Source organism: Pteropus medius, unplaced genomic scaffold (genome assembly GCF_902729225.1).
Source record: "Pteropus medius unplaced genomic scaffold, Ma_sr-lr_union100, whole genome shotgun sequence".
Taxonomy (NCBI): Eukaryota; Metazoa; Chordata; class Mammalia; order Chiroptera; family Pteropodidae; genus Pteropus; species Pteropus medius.
The window spans coordinates 11,014,563-11,038,794 of NW_024351730.1; the positions used below are offsets into that span (position 1 = coordinate 11,014,563).

At 40.4% G+C, this 24,232-nt stretch overlaps 1 protein-coding gene and 1 long non-coding RNA gene across 3 annotated transcripts in view; one reads left to right on the forward strand and one right to left on the reverse strand.

Annotated features, from left to right (window-relative positions):
* HOPX (HOP homeobox) overlaps nucleotides 1–11,301 on the reverse strand; it is a 28,891-nt gene extending 17,590 nt beyond the window's left edge. Inside the window, exon 1 of one of the 2 annotated variants that reach the window (XM_039845287.1) lies at nucleotides 10,914–11,301. The gene's annotated coding sequence lies outside the window, so the exon portion shown is untranslated. Of the gene's footprint in view, nucleotides 1–7,151; nucleotides 7,891–10,913 lie in introns of those variants that run through there. The other variant, XM_039845289.1, reaches the window with a different exon arrangement.
* On the forward strand, nucleotides 5,307–24,232 carry LOC120588109 (uncharacterized). Its single transcript, XR_005649143.1, has 3 exons — nucleotides 5,307–5,561; nucleotides 14,216–14,219; nucleotides 24,222–24,232. It is a non-coding gene; the product is annotated as an uncharacterized LOC120588109 (long non-coding RNA).

The window sequence follows — 24,232 nt, forward strand, 5'->3', positions numbered from 1 at the left end:
GAACCTCCTGAAACTGTTGGTGGAACAAGTCTCTCAATGGTCCAGAATTTCTACAGCCACTTATAGAAAATAGCAAGAGATTATGAAAAGCTATTGGAGAGGAAAGTGTCTGTAAATGACTTCCAGCAGTAAATTAATCATTAATTAACCCCAGACATAATATTCTTTGGATACCCACTGAGTTCTTTTTATTTTATACCTCAATTTATGTTCTAATTCAAAGTTTTATATATGGAAATATAGGGAAATGATGAAAGGCAATAAAACCTTAGGCTTCTTTTTTGAGTGCGCTGTGAAATAAGCAGAGTATTTAGTCCACTCTCTTAGAAATAAATGGGCAAATGAAAGACAGCAATCTCATTTCCATAATCTCCTTACAGGAGATCTCCATATTGTAAACTGGTTGCTTTTCCAAAGATCTATCTCTATGATGATTGTTTTAAATTCAGAAAAAATTTTCTCTAGAAAATACATTATAAATTGTAGATAAAATCTCAGGCTAATACACAAAAAGGGAATGTAACTAAAATGCTACATGTGTTACTGAAAAGAAGTAGAAAATAATCTTGTTGAATATCCTAGTGAAATTTAATAAGAAATCATTTCATTTTGAAAGTACTTAAGAAAAAGCAGTTTTAATTAAAATTTGGCTTAGAGAAATGAGATTTTGGTGTAGATATTGCAGGGGTTTTCGGGGAAACTTTGAGGATGTTAGAGATTTATAGCAAACTCCAATGTATCCCAAGTGTACAGAATAGTCTCTGACATATTGTTGGATGTGCAGTGAATACTTATTGACTGCATGTAGATTGAACTTTATTTTCACTTCAAAAAATATGACTTCCTTTTATCTTATAAAGGCATAATAATTAGGGCTATATTTGTGTCATAGATGAAATAGAGAGGAAGAGAGGAATGTTGAAAAGTATTGATCTGAGAGGTACGTTGTTTGAGATAAAATTAGTGAACAATAAAGAGAAAGGCAGAGATTACTTTGCATGGTCCTCTCCTCCTCATCCTTCTACGCAAAGGACAAAGAAGAAGATAGGAGATAGTGTGCCTCAAATTTCCCGAGCCAGCCACCAAGTAGCACTGTCAGACAAGAACAGCTTAGTTGCTGTCCAGAGCTCTTTGTAGGTGGGAAGAGAAAAAGAGAAGCAGAAACAAAGTTCTTTTGAGCATATAGTATTGGTTACAGAGGGAATGTTTGTATATCTTCAAAACATAAATTATATGTAGGGGATACATTTTAAATCCTCATTATGAAATGAAAATATTAAACTGGTATGGAGTAATAGTGCACTGGGCAAGGAGTCAGACCTGAATTTCAATTTTAACTCCTCTACTTCATAGTCACATAATCATGCCCGAAGTTTTTAAACTTATTTGAAATGTAGTTCTCTTCTCTGTAAAATATAACTGAGAACTTCCTTCTGGTCTATTTACTGCAGTTGTGATCCAGTGACCACATGAAACAACTTAGAAAACTAAAATGGCATACTCATTTCCAGAAGTGTTATATTATTTCTTCATCCAGAAAGGTGAAGATGTTGAGCTAGATGATCTCTGAGATCACTTATCCTCTAAAACGCTGACGATCAGAATGGCCCGAGTTTTAAATCAGCAGGTTACTGATGTTACTGACCCGAGAGAGGACAGTGGTCCATTCTAGGCTATGTCCCTGATTTGCTAAACACTTTGTGCTGAGTTTCTACTTCAAAGGACAACTGAGGAGCCCATGAAACATTGTGAACCAAGGTGCTTTTCAATCTTCAGCCTATCAGTTAAATGAACATGACCATATATAATTTGTCATCCAACCTGAAACGCAAGTGGAAAAGGAGGCGGGCTATGAATAATTACACTAAGACACCAGGCATATATCAGAAGTGTGCCAGGCAAACATGTAGGTCTGGTCCCCTTATTATATGTAAGATGTTCAATCTCTCATTTAGATGTGAATAGTAAAAATGTTCCTGCTGAACTTGGGTATCTGTACTGCTGTCACAGATTAGCAAGATGCAGGTCTGTTAGATTCTTAGAGAACAGAACCACATATACCTAACCACAGCAAGAAATGGGAGGCTGTTTTTCGCTTTTTAGAAAGCATATTGTTTTAGTTCTGTGTTTAAAGGTAAGAGGATACATTATAGTTTCAAATTTCATGACCTTTCGCTTTTATTGCAGTTTGAATACGTAGGGTAGAAATTTGTCTGGTAGGATGAATAATGCTTGGGCCTCTGCCTGCTTTGGGTATTGTTAGCATGGTTGTGCTGATGCTTAGTAAGTGTGAATATCCTTTACATCTCATGCAGAGTTCAGTCCTATGATCAAATATAAACAAAGGAACAAAAACAGCGTATACTAGAGATTTCCATGGAGCACAGCCATGTGCCGAGGGCTTTTCAAACCAGATAATACAAGAGGGGGTGACGCTTGTAAAGTTAATTGAATTATCAGATCTCCTCTTTGAAAATGCTTAATGCTCTAATACAACAAGAAATTAGACAATAGATGTCTAGTATGGAAGGAAAAATCTCAATTTTCTAAAGAAAACCATTAAACATAAAGAAAAATTTGCACTATTAAGCTAAGAAACAAATAACAAAAAGATCAACTTTTGGAACAGTTTGTGGAGAGAAAAAATGGCACAAATAAGTTTAAATGGCAGATAAATATTCTTTTTATGTTTTAGAGTATGTTATTAAGTTTGGGTCACCCATTTGTTTCCTAATTATATTTTATTTTGGAGAGCATTAATTAGATTAATAGACTGTAGGGTAGGGTGATGTGTGTGTTTGTTGCATAGAAGAGAGGGGGTGCTCAAAAACTTAAATGCTGATGATAGAAATCTCTCTAATATTTTAAAAATCTAATACAAATAAGCCACACAGACAATTGAGAATCAAGTAGGTAGAATTGTCATATTGCTCTATAGCCATTCAGTCACTTGAAAATGTTAAAAAATAGAGTTTCTTTCTAAAAATGTTCTCATTCTGAATGCCTGACTCTGAAAAAGGCTAATCATTTGTAATTCTGGGGACATATCATCATGATTTATTTTTTTTGAAAATGTATGCTGGGTTCTGCAATATTTTTGCCCGATCCCTAATTACATAGTAAATAGTTAGAGACCTTCAAGATATTGCATGCACATGATCAGTAAGTGATTAGGCTGCCCTTTCATAGGCCGCTGTGACCTGCCTAATGCAAGCAGGCATAACGTCCTTAGGTTGTTTGTACATTGTAAAATGTACAGAAAAGACTCTTTGAGAGAATGGAATTATCTCTTTGTACAGATATACTTGAATCAATTATTATTTTTTATGATCCAACTACCATTTGCATTTTATGACTGTAATTAAGTAATGGATAAAATGACACACATCTGGTACTTTATAGCTCCAAATTATGCCAAAGTTCAACTATACATGCTGCTTGTTGCCATGCGACTCAGTTATATGGGCTTTATTTTCCCCCAGTTGAGTTGTTTTTATGAACAGGTGTTCAGCTAGTGAGACAGAGCCTGTGTGGCTTTAGCCTACTCATTAACACTGCAAAATTATTGAAAAGGACAGATACCCCAGAAAGTCTCGCTCAGGGGACTCTGAACCTACAATAGATTGTTTCTCTGAGCATCAGACATATTGTTGCAGAAAAAGGCTGGATGGTGCCTCAGAAGACCCACACTCTCTTTCCAGCAATATCACTTAAATCTCTAAGTGACTTTAGATAATTCACTTAATTGCTTTGAACAGTCATTTCTTCATCTACAATTGAAGCTATAATCCTACCCCTAACTATCTCACAGGGTTGCTTTAGTATTCAATGAGATGGATTATGTTTGAGTAGCACTATAAATTATAAACACTATACAAATACAAGGAATCATTATTAACATTCTAAGCCAGCTTTCTCAGTGACTCAGGATTTAATGCTGGTCAACTGAATGACATCAGATCTTGCAATCATTAAAATAGAGAAACATTTTAGAAATTTCACTCAACCTTATAACTACTAACATTTCTTAGAACATTTCATTTGCTTTGCCCAGGTAATCAATAACTAATACGGAGAACTGACATGCTTCTAAAACCGAGTGGCCCAAGTTTAGAAAATGACATTAAGAGGGGGTGATTATGAAAGATCACACTCTTTAAGTTCTAGAAAATTATTAAACTTATTAAAGTGTTAGTAAAGTACTGAGGAATCCAGAGAGGCTTCTAAATGGAATACTAGATTAGAACTTGTGATATCATGTGTCTCCATTTCTCATGACAATTCAATATTCCATATTGCTTAAAGAAAACATAGGCCACCTTGCCCATCCCTTTTCATTCCCCTGTATTCCATCAACCAGATCTAAAGGGTAGTCGAGTATACATATGAGTATTTGTGAGGATTGGAGGCAGCAGAAATGTTCAACACTAGAGTATTAAATAAGCAAAGTGTTTATATAAATAGCAGACTATTAAAAACCAGTTCGAAATAATGTATTAGAAAAAGAGATAAAACCAGCAGCATAGGTAGATCTTAATAATATGGTGTTGAGTTGAAAGAGAAAGAAGGAGAGTGGGAGAGGAGAAATAGATTGAGATGTAAAACTTAAGAAGAGCCTTGTGTGTACTATGAATTAAGGAGTATGTTAACTCAACATGAGCCTAAAGACACCCCCCAGCCCCCAAAAAAGACTTTAAAATTTAAAAGATTGTTGGACTGCCCCATCTTTCAGAGCTTGCCTGTGTAATGTCTTCCAATGTATTTTTTGCATGATAGGGAAATGGTTCATAGCTCACTTAATACCCTTCATGCTGCAGCCTGCACGAATCTTGGACTTGGTTTTTTAACTCAAAGGGCAAAGTGAATAGTGGGCCATTGACCTCTGTGACCACCCTCTATCCTTTTCCACACCACCACTAGATGGTTTTCTAGCCTTCTCTTATCCAAGTTACATAACGTCAGATTCTCTTGCCACTCCTTATATATTTGATTTTATTATTATTTAGTCACCTAAGAGCTCTTTTGAGCTAGTTCCAAAGACTGTCCTCCCTTTAAAATTATGGAACCTTGAACCAGGTACAATGATAATGAAAACAGGAGATGACCTCCCGCTTTCTTTACTCCTGCTTCATAAAACCCAGTTCTAGCCATCTCCAAAAGGTGCTATTCTACTCCTTAGGAAGAGGGTGAAGTATACCTAATAAAATGATAGATACTTCCAGGCATAAGTTATTGAATTAAAGTTTTTTCTAAAACAGATTTCACTCCTAAGTACCAATAGACTAAAAATTTGGAAAGGAGTGAAGGGATATAAGAGTTAACTAGGGAAGGTTGCTTATGTAAGTTTTCTTAGGAAGAAATCACACAGGAAGGAAATGAAAATAATATCAACAAAGACTGGATTATCTAAGCAGATTTGTCATGTCCTTAAGAATTCCAGGAAACTTCCATAGTAATCCATCTAGATCCAAATAGCTAGAATGACTGCCATTAGCTTCCTGCCCAGTGTACACCAAGAGATTAGAACTGATCAATGTCTGCCTCAGGTTGTTTGTGTTTTTGTTTTTAACATAAAGGGATAGAGTAGTTCTGAAAGATCAAGCAAGGCTTTCATGTTTGGTCACATTTTAGTAAAACTACCAGAAGCAAATTACAGGAAATTATATGAGGATGGGTAAAAATTAACTCCTCTACTTTTAAAAGAGCTTCTATCACTGTCTAAACATGGCTATAAGCTAACATTAGAACCTGAAGCAAATAGAGTAACTTGACCTTGTGATGAACAATTCCTTGAACCCTTAGCGTTCCTACTGAACCTCTTTTTGGCAAGCCAATATAAATATACCAGCTCTCCATCTAGGCAGGATGGATACAATGCTTCCCACAGGGAACCCGAGTCATGGGGAGAGTGAATGATTTGGCAGAAACGCCAGAATAAGACGTGAGCAGGCCTGGGTTCCAGAGTCAACTACCAACGAATGCTAAATCCTAAAATTTAGGGCAACTCACTTTATTCGCTTGTGCCTTCGTGAATTGTATTCATAGGAGACCACATAGTTTATTGCTCAGGAAAGGTATTTTTGAGAATGAAAGCGGGTGTCATTAATAATCTATGAGGGCAACTAATCTTTTGGGCTCCTTCTTGCTTTAAAATTCCATTACAGCTGAATTAGAGCCGAAAATAAAACCCAGGTTCCTGATCACCAGACCTGTGCTCTGCTCCCCAAGCCAAGCGATCTCTGCCAGGACTTATCTCCACTGGGCTTCTGTGGAAGGGTATTGAACATAAAGATCAATGAAGGCACTTTTCCAGCACATAAACAGGAAAAGCCAACCTGCACCTGCTTGGTCATGTACTCACATGCCCCAAAACACACGTGTCCAGAACCAACAGCACTGGACTGCCAAATCCATGTCAGGGTCACTGAAAGGCAGGGGTGGCCAAGAGAGCCAGGGCCAGGATGAGAGCAGATGCACCCCCACTTTACCCACTGCTGTGTCAGGAGACTCTCTTCTATTTGCAGCTTCAAGTCTGTTCTCCACCTGCTCACCTGAGGTGACCAGACAGGGTGGGTGTGGTCCAGGGGCTGCCTTGGGATCCTCAGGTGTTGGTCTTTAAATGAGCAGGTTAGTACTTTATAAACCACTCCAGGCCACAGGCCACCCTTCTGCTAACAATTTCATTTTTGCATAGCCCTATCCCCATACCCATTCACTTAGCTTTTTAAAAGTTTAAGGCAGTCATCAACAATTTCTAAAAATTAATCCAGGTTAGGTTATGACACAGCCTTTAAAATTGTCCAAGTGAACTAAGCCATTCACACTAAGAGAATTTGGAAATAAAGGTGAAGAGAAAAAGTGTTCAAAGAAAAGTCATCCAAAGAAGGCAGAAATTCTGTCACTGTTATACAAAACATTTTTACCAGCTGTGTGAACCTATCACTCATTTAAAAAAAATTATTATTATTATTATTATTATTATTATTATTATTATTTTGGTGAAACTTCAAATGGCAAGAAGAACCATTTGGCTTCCAAACGGCAGCATTAAACCAGCACTGGCCACCACCTTGATGTCAATAGCCTAATCCTTTTCCCCAGAGCTCGAATCTCCCGTCTTCCGGTCTCCCAGGGCTCAAGATGGTGCTTACCTTTCCTCTCCCCTCCTCACTGCTACTCTCACCACTGAAGACTCTGTGCCTTCTGACTGCCCAGCTGCCCTGCCACCTGCAGATTCTGCTTCCCGCCTGGCCACGCCCCTCTTCAGGGGCAGGACATGCCACAGGCAGCTGCCACTTGCAAACAGGAGCTGCAGCAATCTCAGCTCTCCCAATGGAAGAAAGGGCTGTCAAGGGTCCAGAGTCACAGGAACTGAGGGGGCCTCCTGCCCCACGCTGCAGGACTGGGTCCCTAAGAAAGGAGCTCCCTTGGGCAAACTGCTCTGCCAGTGGCAGCCTTGCGCTCCAGAGAAGGAACCAGGTAATATTTGTAAAGCCCCATGAGAAGAATTTCTTGACATTTTATCTCTTACCATAGTGACCTTAAGGCAGCTAGCTCTCCATTTTTCAGAAAGAAAAACAAAACGAAGCTCTCTCCAATTAAGACAAATGCATTTAACAAAAAACAAACTGATTCAGAAAAAAAAAAAATCTCTCAGGGTCCACAGTCTGCAGGTAATTCTCTATGGATGTGATTTGAGGAATTCTACTGAAAACCTCCAATATTGGTATATTATCCCCCAGGAAGTTGTTTGGAATTCTAATCAGTAGTGACTATAAATTTTGCCTGAAACTTTGATTCTCCTAATTGCCCCCAAATGGTAATTGTATTTATATAACATTTCAAAGAACTCCCAGATACATTATCTTGCTGGAACCTATTCAATATACCAGGGAGGAACAGAACTCATTAAACAATCATAACTTTAATTAGTTTTCCAGAGATGAGTAAGCAAAACTTTGAAGGGATGAGACCCCAGAAATTGGGCACATTTAGATTGGAGGAGAGATGGGAAACCACCTACAACACCGCCAGGTGGCCCAGGCACCCAACTGAGAATCCTTGTACCCACCTTACAGGTGCCAAAGTGAGGAACAGACAGAAAGAGCGGAAGCCACAAAGACAAACTTTACCTACACGTGCTTCTGCCAGGGCTGACCTGGAAATCACCATGAAAAGACCCTGTAGTGCCAAATAGGCTCATCTCAATGCTGAGAACTCACACTAGGTCCTGAAGGAAGAACTTGGCTGTCCCCCAGAGCAGAGTGCCCCGTGCAACTGCTGCTATTCTTTTCAATAATTAAAATCCTCTGGCTTATATATAGGTATTATATAGGGAACAAAAGGAAGCTTAGTTTTCAAACATCCCTCCTCACCAACCCTTCTCACACACTAGCATAATCTTTAAATAGCGCACTTTTGAGGCTCTGAGTAATTCCTCACACTGGCCACCAGAGTACTGGATTCCAAGGATGTGGTTGAAACACACTGGATGCCCTGTCCTAGCTAGAACTGGAAGTATGGTTTTTGAGGACCTGGAAGTGACAGTATCAGGGCCCTTCTTCCTCTAAGGTCCTATTGCTGTCCTTCCTGGGTCCTGGGGCATGATGATCCCGTGGCCAGGGGAAGACCGTCCCCTCTCTCTGGGCCTCACTATCCTCATGTGTGAACTGAGGTTTGAGTTTCACTGGTTTTCCTCCCTGGCTGCAAATCAGAATCGCTTGGGAAGTTTTAAAAACCAATGCCAGAGCACACACCCCGGAGTTCTGACTTAATTGGCTGGGGTGGAGCCCAGACCCTGGTATTTTTATAAACAGTTCTCCAGGTCCAAAACGAAGTTAGGTCTCTGGGACCCTCCCAGTTCTACAAAAGTCCACAGTCCTGATGGTCTGGTCTTCTACTTCAGCGGTCTCCAATCTTTTGGGTAGCAGGGATCAGGGCTCCTATGAGAATCTAATGCCCGATGATCTGAGGTGCAGTTGAGGTGGAGCTGAGGTGGTGATGCTAGTGCTGGGGAGCGGCTGCAAATAGAGATGAAGCTTTGCTCGCCCTCCACTCACCTCCTGCTGTGTGGCTTGGTTCCTAACAGGCCACAGACCAGAATCGGTCTGTGGCCCACGGGTTGGGGACTCCTGCTCTACTTTACATATTGAATTAATTTTTTTCCAGACATACCCATTTTTTATTTTCAGTATGTTGTGTAAGCTGATTTTTCAAAATGGTTTTAATTATTAAAAATATATATAATTGTTATTTGTTGGAGTATAATTGGCATATAACACTGCACATGTCTAGAGTATACAATCTAATAAATTTTTGCGTATGAGAAATGGTTACCACAATCACAATAGTGAACATATCCATCAGCCTCAAAGTCTCCTGTGCCCCTTGGTAATCCCTCCAACCCTCTTCTCCCTGCTCCCCTCCCACATGTAACAACTGATCTGCTTTCTGTTACTAAAGATTAGTTTGCATTTTCTATTGTTTTACACCAATGGAATCACACAAGATGTACTCTTTTCTGCTTGGCGTCTTATTAGTTATGTTCTTGTACTTTAGATTTCAAGCTCTTTGAGAACACGAGCCATCTTTTATTTCTTTCCTCTTCCTCCAGCCCCCAATTGATCTTTGTTTAGAGAACCCCCTTTATCATTATTTTCTTGGTCGAAATCAGACCTTTATGACCTTACAACTGAGCTTCAATTCGGTGGCCAAGAAGTGCCTGCCATGTTAAAGATCTCAACTTCCCACGACTTCTCTGTAGATTCCATTAGCAGCTTCAGCTCAATTAAAAAAATAATGCGTTAGCTTAAACCAGAGGTCTTCATTTAGGGTCATGGACTTCTAGGGATCCAGAAAATGAGCATCAAGGTGTGTGTTGGGGCCAGAGGGATGGGGAAAAACCTGCAAAAAGTTCTTGGCTTTTGCCAGATTCTTAATCTTAATCACAAGGTTCTTGACCCAAAGGGAAGAACCATGGCATTAATGTTGTGCTTCACCCCTTATTATGTTCCTACATGCATTTCATGAATATGATGTCTAATTATAAATCCTCCACTATCTGCTCCCCCTTCTCCTCTTTTCCCTCCTCCCTAGTACCTTTATTTTGTTCTTCACCTGCTCTGGTTATACTAACCCTTCTTAACTAAATACACTCCAGACCTTGTCACATGAAGTGCTACTTCATGGGAACCTTTTGCATTCCTCCTCTCTTTAAGATTATCTCGCCTAAGCTATGTGATATGTTGTGCCTTTTTATTCAATAATTCTCATTCCACTTTACTTAACAGCTTACCTGGATATCTGGACACCATTGTGCTCCAATATCACACACCTACATTTCCTCAAACCCCAGAGTATAGAATTCCTTTTCATCTTAAACAAGATCAGTGTTTTCACTGTCATAACTGATAAGTATTATGAGAACCAGAAGTAATAATAAATAGCACTACAAATTCACAATCGAGCCATTTCTACTCAATCCAGAGACACCTCCCTTCTCTACCTATGTAGTACACAAAAATATTTTTAACCGATATTATGTCTGATTTTAGACTGAGATGTAGAATAGCAATATTGGCTTCTAAATGATAAATTTGTATGCATCTGGCACAGTCATACAAGCACCAGTTCCAAAGTGCCTTTCGGAGATAGGAGAGAGCAAGAAAAACATCTTACCTGCTGGCCAAAAGGCCAGCACAGACACCCCTTTGCTCCAAATCCACCTCAACCCCATGCACATTTGCAAGGATCTGATATCTTACACCCAGTAGCATTTTCTGGCTCTGTGCTTGGGACTCCTTCACCTCCACAGTTTCCAACAGAATAGCAAATACAGTAACTATAGCATCTCAGTTCTTTATACACAAAGTTCTTTCCTCTGCATTAAAGGCAAAGCTCTGAAAGTTACTTACATGGAAGTAGCAAAGGCAAGCCCTGGATTCGGAAGCCAAGTTCTCTGATGCCAGCCTGCTTAAATAGCCAGGCTGACTGACGCAGGCTGTTGATAGCACGTTATTTATGCCTGTGAGTGCACACTCAAGCAAAGACCTGAAAAACCTGCAGTGTGGGCAGGAGGAAAACAACTGAAAGCATGCCGAGGTTACATCTCTCCTCGTTATTCAGGTTTGGTATTCAGGCGGTGACTTCTGAGAGTCTCGTGGAACTTTCTCGGCACTTCCTTCTTGTTTCTGATCTCTTTCTTAGCCAAGAGAGACTCTTCACCAAGATTGGATAAGAGAGATGTTGCCAAGAGAAGGAAGAAATACAGGACCCTGGACCCTCGTGCCAAGTTCCTTATTTTGAATGAGCTTACAGTTAGATGTTTCCTCATTTCAAAGCATAAGCTTGGTGAGGCTGATTTCACAGCTCTGGGGGCTGAGTGCCAAGCTAAGAGCCTGGACAATTGCCCAATCAATGAAAAGTTGTTTTCTTTTTCCAAGCACAGAATGTACAAATAAAGAATAGTTACAAGGGAGGTTCAGGCTTAGATGATACAATTTTAGCTCCCCTTCAAAAACTTTTATAATTTCTTTCCCCCTGCAACTGTACTTTCCTCCCAATTACCCCTCCCCTTCCTTTGTTAATGAAATTCCTATCTAAGAATTGAAACATTCCCCATGAGAGCTCAAATAAAAAGCCAGTGTGTGAACAAGCCTGTGGGAAGATGCTCTCCAAGTGTGAGACAGTGTTCAGTGGTTCGTGTGACCATCAGTGGAAATGTTTCTAAGGGTGAGGGTATGTGTGTGGGTGTGGGGACCCAATTAGTCGATGTTTATCTGTATTTCGTAGCTAGATAGGGCAGTTAATAGTCAATTGCAGAATACTAAGCGCATTAAATGGCTATGATTTTGAGAGGATGAAGAAGGGAGACAGGGTTTGGTGAGATTATTTATGGGAGTATCTGTGTGTATTTGTTGGTACATAGCACAGACTGCTAAGTGTGCCCAGATACACACATTCTATATTTTTCACTTCACTGGAGAAAGAAAAAGCCCATTTGATTCTCTTGGGAACCGTGGTTGTGAAAGAAGAGCAGCAATCATTCAGAATATTTCTTTTGCCCTTGGAAAAGAGAATAAATGGTTATAAAACATGTGTGGGGGAAAAGTAGAGACAGGGGGCCGAGCCTACCCCAACCTTGGTTACCAGAGGAATTCTTTTGTTTCCTGCCTAATTCATTGCCTAACTTTTGACTGTTCTATGGCCAAATCTGAATTCTTGCCTTTTAGATTTCTTGAATTCAGGGTCTATGTCTTGTTCATCTTTTGACACCCATAGTGCTTGGAGCAAATTATGATCATCATATCATGGTCATTACCATCATCATGTAGAATCTAGAGAAACTGACTATGTGCCAGAATCTAGAGAAACTGACTATGTAAAGCATTTTACAGAGAGTTTGTTAGTTTATTTAATCCTCACAACTCTATGAGTTAGTGTCTTATTATCATCATTTTACGGATGAGGAAACTGCTGCTCAGAAAGATTAAACGACTTTCCCAAGGTCAGAGCATATGGTAGAGGTGGAATTTCAATCCAGATCTATATGGTTCCAGAGTTTAGGTTTACACTCAGGACTAGTTTGAATCAATATTTAGAAAGTTGCCTAAGAATGTTTTCTTTAGTTGTTTATCTTCTATCTGTCTTCCAGAAAGTGACTTCTATGACCTTAATGACCTTGTCTACCTTGTCCACTCCTATAACTCCAGCACAGTGTGTGGCACATAGTAGTTGCTCAATAAATATGTGCTATTTGCTCAGTCTCTAAATTCCTTCGAAGGCTGTGTAACCCAACAGACAGAGAGGTCTGGCATTAGCAGAGTCTCATCTTGGTTCAGACACATTTCTTTTGCTCCTGCACAATGTGCTGGCTTCAAGTTATTTCTCTTTATCCAGTGTATCATGGAGATGAAACTAAAAGTGGCAAAAACCATAAAGCATGTTTACATCACATAAGAACTCTGCAGGTATGTGGTTTCAGGTTATTCAGTGGTGCAATGAGATCGCCAAGAAACCAGGCTTTTTTTATTTTTCATTCTGTAGTCCTCAGTATGACCGTGTTACCCGCCTCATTGTGGCAAGGTTGCTGCAATAGCTCCGAATATCACATTCTTAAATAGAAATGTCCAAAGGCAAGTAGGATGGGACATGAATTTTCTCCTTAGTATCTCTTTTTATTTGTTAAAGAGGAAAATTTTTCCAGAAGCCACTCGTAGACTTCTGGTTATGCCTCCTTGCTGAGAACTGGGTCAAATGACCACCCCATTGGCTAAACCCATCATTTGCAAAGAGGAAATGAATCAGGTTGATCATGGTTCATCCCATGCACCCCAGGGAAGGATCTACCTTCCCCAGACAAATTTCCCTGTTTTCTGAACAAAATCAGGATTCAGTTAACAGGGAAGAAGTAGAAAGTACTACCAATAGCCAATCCAAGAAATCTTTTAAAGTGTGATAACCTAAGCTGCTTTAGTCTTGGCCGCGGCTATTGGGTTTCATTGTATCAGTTCTCTATTCCGTGCACTTTTTTTTTTTTTTTTAAATAAGAAAATCTCACTTTGGCTCTCGCAAAATTAACACTATTTCAACAACCCACAATTAAGAGAAGTAGCTGGCCATAGTGATTTTTTTTTTCTACAAGTTTAGATCCTAGGTCCTTTTATCACTACTGATTTTCTGCATATCCAAGGAATAACACACAATCTATTAGCCTCTTGTCTTCTCCTATGTCAGATGGGATTGATGATATTGTTGATTTTTTTAAAACATTAAGTTATAAAAAGATTGCGAAACAGTCTATAAGTTTTAAGACTCATTGTCCTGCTCCTCCTCTTTTCTGTTGTATTTCAGGGGAATCCCATGAGCCCACATGTTTGCATCTGTATCTGCCTGGGACCTCCAGCTGCTCCCTGGGATATATAAACCAGAAACATATGGCTGATACAGTAACTCTCACATTGTTCTTTTCCTCCTGGTGGGTAGCAAATTTCAAATTAATACCTGCAGTTAGGTAATTATTTTCCTTCTCTTTATTATTTTAGGTCTTTTTCTTGAAGTGGGTTTCAGTAACTCTCTTGTACATTGTCACAGATTAACAGAATTAGGATGAAGGATGAGGTGAACTAGATGCTACACTCCACAAGGAAAGAGCAATGTCTGGTAGAGGTAGGTGCTCAATAAGTGTTTGCTGAGTGACTGGAGGAATGGTGGAAAGGAGAGTATGGGTTTCTGAATCATGCAGACTTGGATTCAAGACCTACCTCTGCCACTTACCATCTATATGTCCAGAGCAAGTTATATAACTGTTCCTAGACTCAGTTTCCTCATCTGCAAAATGGAAATAATGATGCTTCTCTCACAGATTTGCTGTAAGGACTAGAAATAAGATGTTAAGCACTTAGCATAATGCCTAGGACATAGTATACACTCATGAACGGTAGTGACTGTTAACAGTTACAACAAGAAGCCAGATTTTCCTTAATCATTTTTGTAGAACTCACGCTTGATAGGCACAGAATAGTTAAACCTAAAACCCCTAAGTGCTACAGCAAACAAGGGTGTTTCATAGAGCCACATGGAGGGCAGTGATATCTGGACAGAGGGGGCAGCTATTTTCTTCTTGCCCCGATATGGAGATCACTGAAGTGCAGAGGGTCACTTTATGAATAGGGAGCATATGAAACCAAGCAATGGAGCAGAGAGACAAAAGCCATTCATTAGGGGACAAAAAACTACCAAAAGCATTTAAGAAAATTCACCATGAAGGATATAAACCACCAAGGGCTAAAATCTGTCGTATAAAGAAGCAAATTAGGAAGAGGGGTAGCCAGAGTATAGAAGCATACTGGTTGAAAGTTCTGCCCCCAAAATATGAACTCACATAAAGAGAGATTGAGAATTGTCTGCAGATGGTATGGAAATTCTGATTCCTTGATTGCCCTTCCTGGTGAGGCCTGGCCTGGATGCAGAACAGTGTGGGAAGTAGAAGAGGATCGGCAGATGACAGAGAACGTAGACATGGAAAAGGATGCCAGCTGGCCTAGGCTGGAGATGTTTCCCTTTGCTGCTTCTGGAAGAGGGTTTTATAAGTTCTCTGGTGAAGGGATTGAACATTTTAACATCATCTCTCCGTATTCTTTGTAGTTTTTTGTATGCCTAGTAACGATTGGGTCAACCTTTTGGTGAACTGTAGGTATTTCACTCTAGGTGTGGACTCCATCACCATATCTAATCCATTTGTTGTCTTCATGGAATCCTGAGTCAGCTGATGACTGGGAGTTAGGGTGCTGAGCCCATAGCAACACCCATTACAAAGGTGCCTGGGGAAGGCTTTGCATCTGGTGTGACCTATATTCTTTGACTTAAGAACCACAGTTTCTTCTCATTCCACTTAATTTCACCCAGAGTCTAATGAACAAGGAGATCACAAGCATTGTTTCCCTTAGAAATCTTACTCATGCTATTGGTTGGAAGAGGGATAGGCCCTTGGTAACAGGGAGCATCACCCTATCTATGGAAGGAGGGAGGGGGACGCATCTTTCTTCACCATGAATGCCTCATTTCCCTCTCTCAACATTAGGACTTGCTGGCAGGAGCTGCACAAGAAGCTGTATGGCGACATTCTCAAGAGGGGCGAGGGTGGAACCTCACCCAAGAGGCTACCTCTTCCATGAATGATGGGGAGATATTGCAGTTTGGGGCCACCTCCACCTGATGGTAATCTCCTAACACACAGGGCAAGAACAGAGTGTCCCCGTATCCACTACTGAACTTTCAGGGATGGGCCCTGTGATTTTAGAAAGCAGTAGGGTGGGGAGATTTTCTTTTCTTTGAAAAATCCTCTGGTAGAAACCTTGCTTGACTAGACATCAAACTCGGGCGCAGTTTGTGCTCCTAATTGCTGCACATCACAACCTTTGTGGGCTCTTCTACAGTGACTCCTAGAGCCCTGGGAAGGCCTCACCCCTGCCCCACGGGTACCCCAGCCCAGAGTTCCATCTGTTTAAGATACCTGACTTCTGTAAATAGTTTCACTTGGGAACAGAGAAGAAGAATAAAGGAGGACAGAACTAACAAAAATATAAAGTTTAAAGACAAAACCAAAAAAAAGAAAATTACATGTTTGATACTGGAGAAAAAGTTGAAAATAATTTGGACTAAAATTATGAGTCAATTGAAGGGAGAGAAGGCATTTTCATTAGAAGCTACAGACTTTTTTCTCCCTTTCTCCTGCTCTTCATCTCAGAGGCACCAAGGGGGACTCACTGTGTGATTCTGGAAGCTCACATCTCCTCCTCATGCCTCAGCCCCCTTTATACAGGAGGGAGTTGCACTAGATGATCTCTCTGAGGTCCTTTCTGTTTTAATCTTCTTTCCTCCAAGGAGAGAGAATCGGGGGCAGGTAGATGGAGAGGAGGGGCCCAAAGCCACCATCAGGGTAGGTTTGCTCTCCCATCGTAGGGCTTTGAGAAAGCCTCAATACACAGGTTCAACTTCGTCAACTGTTAGGATATTGAAACACTACACTCCTTTACCATTGGCAAGTAGCCACCCCCCAAGGATCCTGAGTCCTCTCCCTCAAAATGTGGGCCTCCCCCAGACCTCCTAGGCTCCAGCAACTGGAGGATAACACCTGGCATGGGGTGTGTGTGTGCGTGCGTTCGTGTGTGTGTGTGTAAGGGCGGAGCAGCCAGGACAATGCTTCACATACAGTGTATCAACCAGGTGTTTGGGCAGTGCCTGGCTTTCTACTGCAGTGAAGGGAAACAGTTTGAAAGAGAAAAACCCTTGGAGGGGGTGGGAGAAAAGGGAGGAAGGAAGGAAGGAAGGAAGGAAGGAAGGAAGGAAGGAAGGAAGGAAGCAAAGGAAGGAAGGAAGGAAGGAAGGAAGGAAGGAAGGAAGGAAGGAAGGAAGGAAGGGAAAAAAATGTCTGAAGGTCTTGATTTCTGCTTTTGGCAAAAATATACCATGGTCTAATTTTGTTTACTAATTCAGTGCAATTCTCCTCTGTTTATTTCAGCAAAAACATGCCTCCTCCACGGCTGCCTCTGAGATTTCTATAGCAAGGCCCTGGCAATGCAGTAGGTAATGATTTGAGGTCTCTTGTAAAATGTCTTCTGATGTAGCGAATTACATAAATGGTGGCACGCACTCTTGCATCTGGCTTTCCCCTCTCTGGAGAGTCACCTCTCAGACTAGTCTTTCCAGTGGGTTCTGAGTAACCTGAAGAAGGGCCCGGTTTCTGGGTTAATCTCCCCGAGCTGACATTCCTGATTTTGTTCTCTGACTCAGAGGGAATGAACTCTGCATTCTTTATGGTGCTGCCGGTAGATGTCCATCTGTTCCAGGGCCAGATCTCAGACTGAGGACAAGTTAAGGTTGTATTGGGATCCAGAGGAAAGGCTTTGGAGACAGTGGACCTGGTTTAAACCTAAGGTGACCGACCTTCCTGGCTTCCCCAGAACTGTCCTGGTTTTAGCACCAAGAGTCCCGCGTCCCCCCAGGCCCCCGGTCCCGAACGGTGTGTCACCCTATCCTAGTTCTCTTACTTCATAACTAGTAATTTAACCTCTTTGAACCTTAATTTCCTCATATGTGAAATGAAGATAATGATAAATAACCTCGTGCAGTATTTGACGACTAGGGTTGATATCTATCCACACATTGTTCGGGAAGAAATGAGAGAATTGGGTGACGAAAATGTGTTTCTGCCTCTGTTCCAAGAAGGAGTAGATGTCTCCTCTCTCAGTGTGTTTTGACTTTTCCAAGTGGAGGTGTGAGGGCAGCATTTGAGGATTCTGGAACAGTCTTCAGAAAGGCCCTGCCAGGCTAATGCAGAAGGGTGGATTAAGGACTCTCCCAGCCCTGTGATTATCTGATTAAGTGTAAATGGCAGAAGCAGCTGCCTGCTTGCAGAAGTCATTTTCAGCAGTTACTACTTGGGAGCAACAAATAAGGGATTATGAAGCCTTTTCTTTTCAGTGTCTTTGTTGCCCTTCAGCTATTGTCTGCAGAGATACTTAACTAATAGCCATGTTCTGAATAATTATTTGCCAGTAACTAATGTTTCAGGGCTGAAAAAGGAAAAGAAGTCAATGTTTTCAAAGGACTCCCTTGCAAAGCATTTTGTAGTGCAAGGGTAGATTTCACAGGCATCTTAATCCCTGGAAGTAAAGGCTGAGGGCTGTCTTGGAGACCAGAAATTGCAAGAAAAAACTCCTATAACAAAAAGGGAGGGTTACTTATTCAAATGCCCTGATAGAAGAAGGCCTTAATCAAAGACACCAAAGAAAACAAGCCACAGGCTGATAGAGAGTATTTGGAACATGAAAGTGTCAAAGGGATCCAGGCTTTTTTTTTTTTTCTGAATGGAAGGAAATGACTGGGGGAAAATGGTCCTTCATAACCGAGTGGAGCTATGTCAGCACCAACAACAGGAAGGGGTTCTTAGAAAGATGCCAAGGGCTGGGGATTATTCAAAATGCAAATATCTTCACCATCGTGGCCTTCCCATCCCCATCTCAAATGAAACAGGAATCATTTAAGTTAGTGCCAGATTCTGGTTGAAAACAGAAGTGTTCAAAAGTTAGAAAATTCATTATGCAAGATCCTGGCACCAGTGATAACTAACAAGTTCATGCTGAAGGCAATTGGTGGCACAGTTTTGCACAATAAGGACACCTTCAGGAGCAGAAAGCAAAAAGGACTCTCCAATCCAGAATTTACTTATTTACATAAACATTGATGTGATCAGTAGTTTCAAATTCTGTGGTGTCTCCTTCACATTTACATTCTAAATTAACCACCCAGCAGAATGTCAAGGAGAGCAACACTGCTGGGTTTTGGTGGCACACAAAACTGCCTGTCAGACTCTGGAGAGATGTGCAAAGTAAATGTTTCTAAGTTATCAAATCACCTTTTCTTCTGTTCTTCCTACCCTTTTGTAAGGAAAATTAAATTCTGGAACGGTTCATTTAAAAGTCAAGAAATTTGATTATCAGAGTAATGCATTAAGGCATGCCCATTAAGCCATTGCTGCATAAGAAATCACCCAAAGCTTCATGACTGAAATCAAACACAATCATTTTATTACCTCTCCCCATTTCTGTGGTCAAGAATTTAGGGAGGGATGGGTAGGGAGATTCTGGTCTGGAGTCCCTCATGTGGTTGCAATCAGATAGTTGCTGGAGCTAGAACAGCAGAGGGGCTGGAGCCACCGAAGTCTTGCCAGGTATCTCTCTCCATAAGAGCTGGTCTGAGCTTCCTCACGACATGGCAGCTTCAGGGCAACTAAAGGTTCCAGTGCGAGTATTTCAGTTCCCAGAGCAGCAGCTACATCAACTCTTATGACATGACGTCGAAGTCATGTAGCCTCACGTGTACCACATTCTGTTGGTTACAAGAGAGTCACAAGTCCACCTAGATTCAAGGGGAATTAGTTTTAGTTCTTAATGGAGAAAGGTAAGGTTCTAGAAAAGCGATAAAGGATAGGAGATATTGCGATTGTCTTTGGAAGGTACAATATGCCATAAGGTATAAATAACTGATACTCATAACCTTTAAAGGGAATTTTGTATTTTAAGAAAATAATATGTTAAGCTAAGTAAATCTCTTAATTAGTGGAATAAGTACTGCAGAATTTTGCAGTAACTACTTTTAACCTCTTCTCCATGTTACCTCTGGTCCTTTAGGGTATGATGTGCTGTGTTAGTTTGCAAGAGCTGCCATAACAAAGGACCACAAACTGAGTGGCTTAAACAACAGAAATTTATTGGCTCATAGTTCTGGAGGACATAAATCTGAGATTAAAGTCTCAGCAGGGTTGATTCCTTCCAAGGACTTCGAGAGAAAACCTTTTCCATGTCTCTCCCCTGGCTTCTGATGGTTGCTGGCAGTCTTCGCCATTCCTTGTCTTGTAGACGCATCACTCCAATCTCTGCCTTAATCTCCACATGGCGTTCTCCCTGAGCGCATGTGTCTGTGCCAGAGTTCCTTTTTATATGGACACTGGTCATATTGGATTAGTGTAGTCCCCTATGCTAGTACAGCCTCATTTAAACTAATCACATCAGCAATGATCCTATTTCCAAATGAGGTCACATTCCGAAGTGCTGATGGTTACGCCTTCAACATGTGGGTCTTGAGGGGACACAGTTCAACCCATAATATGTTTCTTATTTTCTGAAGGAAGGAGCTTCTTTTGATTTTATTTCTGAAAGTATGAATAGGGGAGTGGGGCCCAATCTCAGCTAAAATTTCCAAAATTTATATCTGTCTTTTTTTTTCCCTGTGGCCTCTGCCATTCTCTCTTACCTAGTAAACACCGTCTTTAAAATTTGAGTACAGATTTCCATTAAAGCTTTTAATGCCATTAGAATAGTTTAGGATTAAATGTCCTTTTTCTTAAAATGAAATTATCAAATGTTGCCTATGATGTCTCATTCCCTCCCAAATTTTCTATAGTCCTAATGCCCCAAGTTATGTGATTTCAAGTTGCATAGGATTTTCCAAGACTTTATTTTCCTTATAAGCTGGGGCTCACCTATGCAGAAACCTAGTTCATTAAGGAGGCTTAAAGAGAACTTTATTGACTTTGGGGATTCAGGATTGTTCTCTCTCAACATTACATAGACATTTAAATATTTATTTCCTTTGGAGGTTTAAAGTGAAAAGAAAGAAAGACAGGTACATCCTGCTGCCTCATTAAAGAAACCACAAGTCTTTGGCGTTCTTGCCGTACCACTTATCTTGCTCTTGATATTTTCAAAATACTGTCCAATCGTTAAATAGTTTCAAGTACATCTTTGCAAAATGTGAGAATTCTTGCCATTTTTAGTAAAGGAAATTGAAGCGAAAAAGCACCAAGGTGACCTGTGCAAGGTGATATAACAAATCGGGAGCGGACCCAGGTGTCTGCTGTCTCATAAACAAAAACTTTGTCCTGTATCCCTTTCTACTCTTTCCAGAAGCCAAATACCCACTTTCCCCTTTGCTCTGCAGTCATTGGAGGAGCAGCAGGAAAGGCAAGAGTTAGCAGATGCCCAGCAAACAGGGATGATGCCCAGTAGCTACCCACTGGGAACGAGCTTGTTATTAGTGTTTGTAAAACACCCTGTAGAGAGACCCAGAAATCTTAAGGGGAACTTTTGGGATCTGAAGCCATGAGTCTAATCTTCTTGATCATAAGATCTATTAGAAACAAGCCCTCTGAAATTCTTTGATCTAGTCTTAAGCCAATAAACAGCAACAGCAAACTTTAAGGACTTAAAAATTCTAAGAAAGTGCTAAAAGAACAAATCCCAGACATCTTAAGTGACTGTCTCCCCAGGAAGACTGGGAGCCATCATAACGCCATCTATTATTTGCAAAGTTCTCATTTTTTTCTCTGGTGAGAGAAGATTACGCATAATTGGCTGGTCCTAAACTTGAGTGGAGGGGAATCAGTGGCATGCAAACTATTTTATTTGTGATAAATTAAGATGCCATTCACACTAGCATTTTACTCTTAGGCAAGCCATTGAAGCAAAAAGCAAATCCAAATCGCATTCTCCTCTCCTGAGGTACCAAGCATACTCTTTCCCTGCTTTCTTCTTTAGTTATTCACTCTGAAGCTTTTTACTCAGCAGAAGTACAGCTAGTAAGATATATATTCACTTTGATTTTATGATATTCACATGGAATAGCATGTGAACAAGAATAGAAGTTGAGGCTTTTCATTTTCATATCAAAATGCCATCTTGGTCTTGTATACCTAAATTCTAAGCATAGGGCTCTAAGCATTTAGGTCTATTTTCATCATCAGTTCTAAGAAATTCATTCTATTTCTCATTTCATCTTGGCTGCTGGAAATCTCAAAGCCAAATTTAGTGCTTAATTTCACTTTGTATTCTTAGCTTAGGTTTTCAAGTATAAAACGTTTATATTCACAATGTTTATTATTTACCCATGTCTTAATGATTTTTATCTTTAAAGACTTGTTTTACTGCAAGATACCTCAAATCTTTTTAAAAATAGTTTAAGCACGGTATTAATAATAAATAAATACATTTAAAAATCAATATAATATTCAACACTGATAATGTCCCTAAAAATCATAGTTTAATTTGTCCATGGGTTGACAGGAGAAGTAATGAATTCTGACATTTTGCTCAGACACATTCATACTGCCGCACCGGAAGTTAACATATTGAACTCTCTTCATATGAATTGTTTAAAGCCACTGCCACAAGCCTCCTGAGGACTTGCCACAGTCACTTAACTCTGCCCCTCTCCTAGGACCACTTTGTCAAGTACCTTCTCTACCATCCAGCAACCAAAGGGGCCTTAAAAGACCAGCTACAAGCTATGACCGGTAGCCATTCTCTCAGGTCAGTGATCTAACCATTCTAATTATGTGTTTTAATATCTCACTTAGAGAGAATGGTTTCGCTGTTCTTGCCTCCTTTTGGTGCAAAGAGTAGTGTTGCTTATTATTATAAAGCAGGGTAGTGGTGAAGATGCAGGTTCTGCAGCTGGACTTCTTGGGTTCAAGCCCTGGTTCAGCCTCACATTGTGCCCTAGTGAGTTTCGTATCTTCTCCACGCCTCATCTCTTCATCTGGGAGTTGGAGGTTATGGCAGTACCTCTCTCATAGGATTGTTTTGAGGAATGAATGAGTGAATGTTGCTAAAGCAGTTAGAGCAGTGTGTGTAGTAAGCTCAATGCGTTAGCCATTATTATGGAGCATCTATGTGCCAGGCACAGTGCTAAATGTTTTGTGTTTGTAACCTAATTCCCCAAATACCCCATCAAGTGGTATTATCATCCTTATTTTAAAGAGAATTAAATCTCAGAGAAATTAAGAAACGTGCCCAAGGTTACTGTGCTGATGACAGAGCAGATTTAAACTTCTGTCTCTTTGACCCAGAGCCCATGCTTTCCCCTCCATCCTAGAGTCTTCTCCGGTGGAGGCAGCATTTGTAGCAAAGAAGAAAGGGTGATGGCCAGCTGGTCAAGGTACCTTTGGTGTATGGTTTGCTGCTCAGTAGATACAAAGACCCAAGAGAGGATGGATGGCAAACAGAGTGCCCTTCTGTCTAGAAGAGTCGGAGATTGTTTATAACAATATTCTCCAGTCACCAGGCTTTGGCAGTCATCCCTGACCCCTGCTTTTCCCTCATTCCCAGATCTAGTTACCAAGTACCTCAATTCTGCTCTAGTGATGTCTCTTATATTCCTTCCATTCCTTTCATACCTTATGCTAACACTTCATTTGAAGTTCTCATTACCTCATGTCTAGATCATTTCAAAAGCCTCTTATATCTTCTCTCAGCTTTCATTTTGCTAAGTCACCCCTCCCATAACCACCACATTATTCCTTAAGAAACTGCTTCTGTCACATGACTTCACTTTTCAAAACCACCTAATATCTACCAAATGTGTTCAGCTTTTTAGAATGACATTAGAATTCCCTCTTAATCTAACTCCAATCTTCATTGCCAAACTTCTTTCTCTTGACTCCTCTGTGAAAATTCTAAGATTTAGACAGGATTGTTTCCTCGTTATTCTTTAACCATGCTATGTCCTTTCCCACCTCCAAGCCTTTACCTACTCTATTTCCCATGACTGTCACAGTCCCCTTTAGTCTTCTAAAACATGTATGTCCATTATAACCCAACTCAGTCACCCTCCCTGCTGACACCTTCCTTCCCCACTTCCAAGGAAGTAGAACATCTCCCTTAACTGAATTATTCCATTCATTTGACACTTAACCCTCACTGCCTTATATTACAAATTCACTTTTTTAATATGCTCTGCTTTCCCAGTTATATTGTGACTGTTTTACAGTCAAAGGAGTGAAGGAGACAGATGATGGGAAGGCTCTGACATGAGTAGGTGGTGGAATAGCCTGGTTAGGTTTTTGGACTCAGGAATCAGACAGGCTGGGTTTGAATCACAGCTCTGTACTAACTACACAATGCATACCAAGACACCTCATCTGTCAGTGTCCTCATCTGTAAAAAAAGGATAATGACTCTCCCCTCCTCATAGGGTTGGTTGTTATGAAGATTTGATGAATTAATACATATAGAGCTCTTACCTAGAGCCTAAAACATAAATAAAGCTCAATTAATATTAGTTATTATCACTTTCATTATCAAACAAGAAAAGAGAGTTTATGATGTCTAAATACTAAATAAATTACCTTATTTAATTTGTATGACAGCGCCCAGCTAGCTCAGTCGGTAGAGCA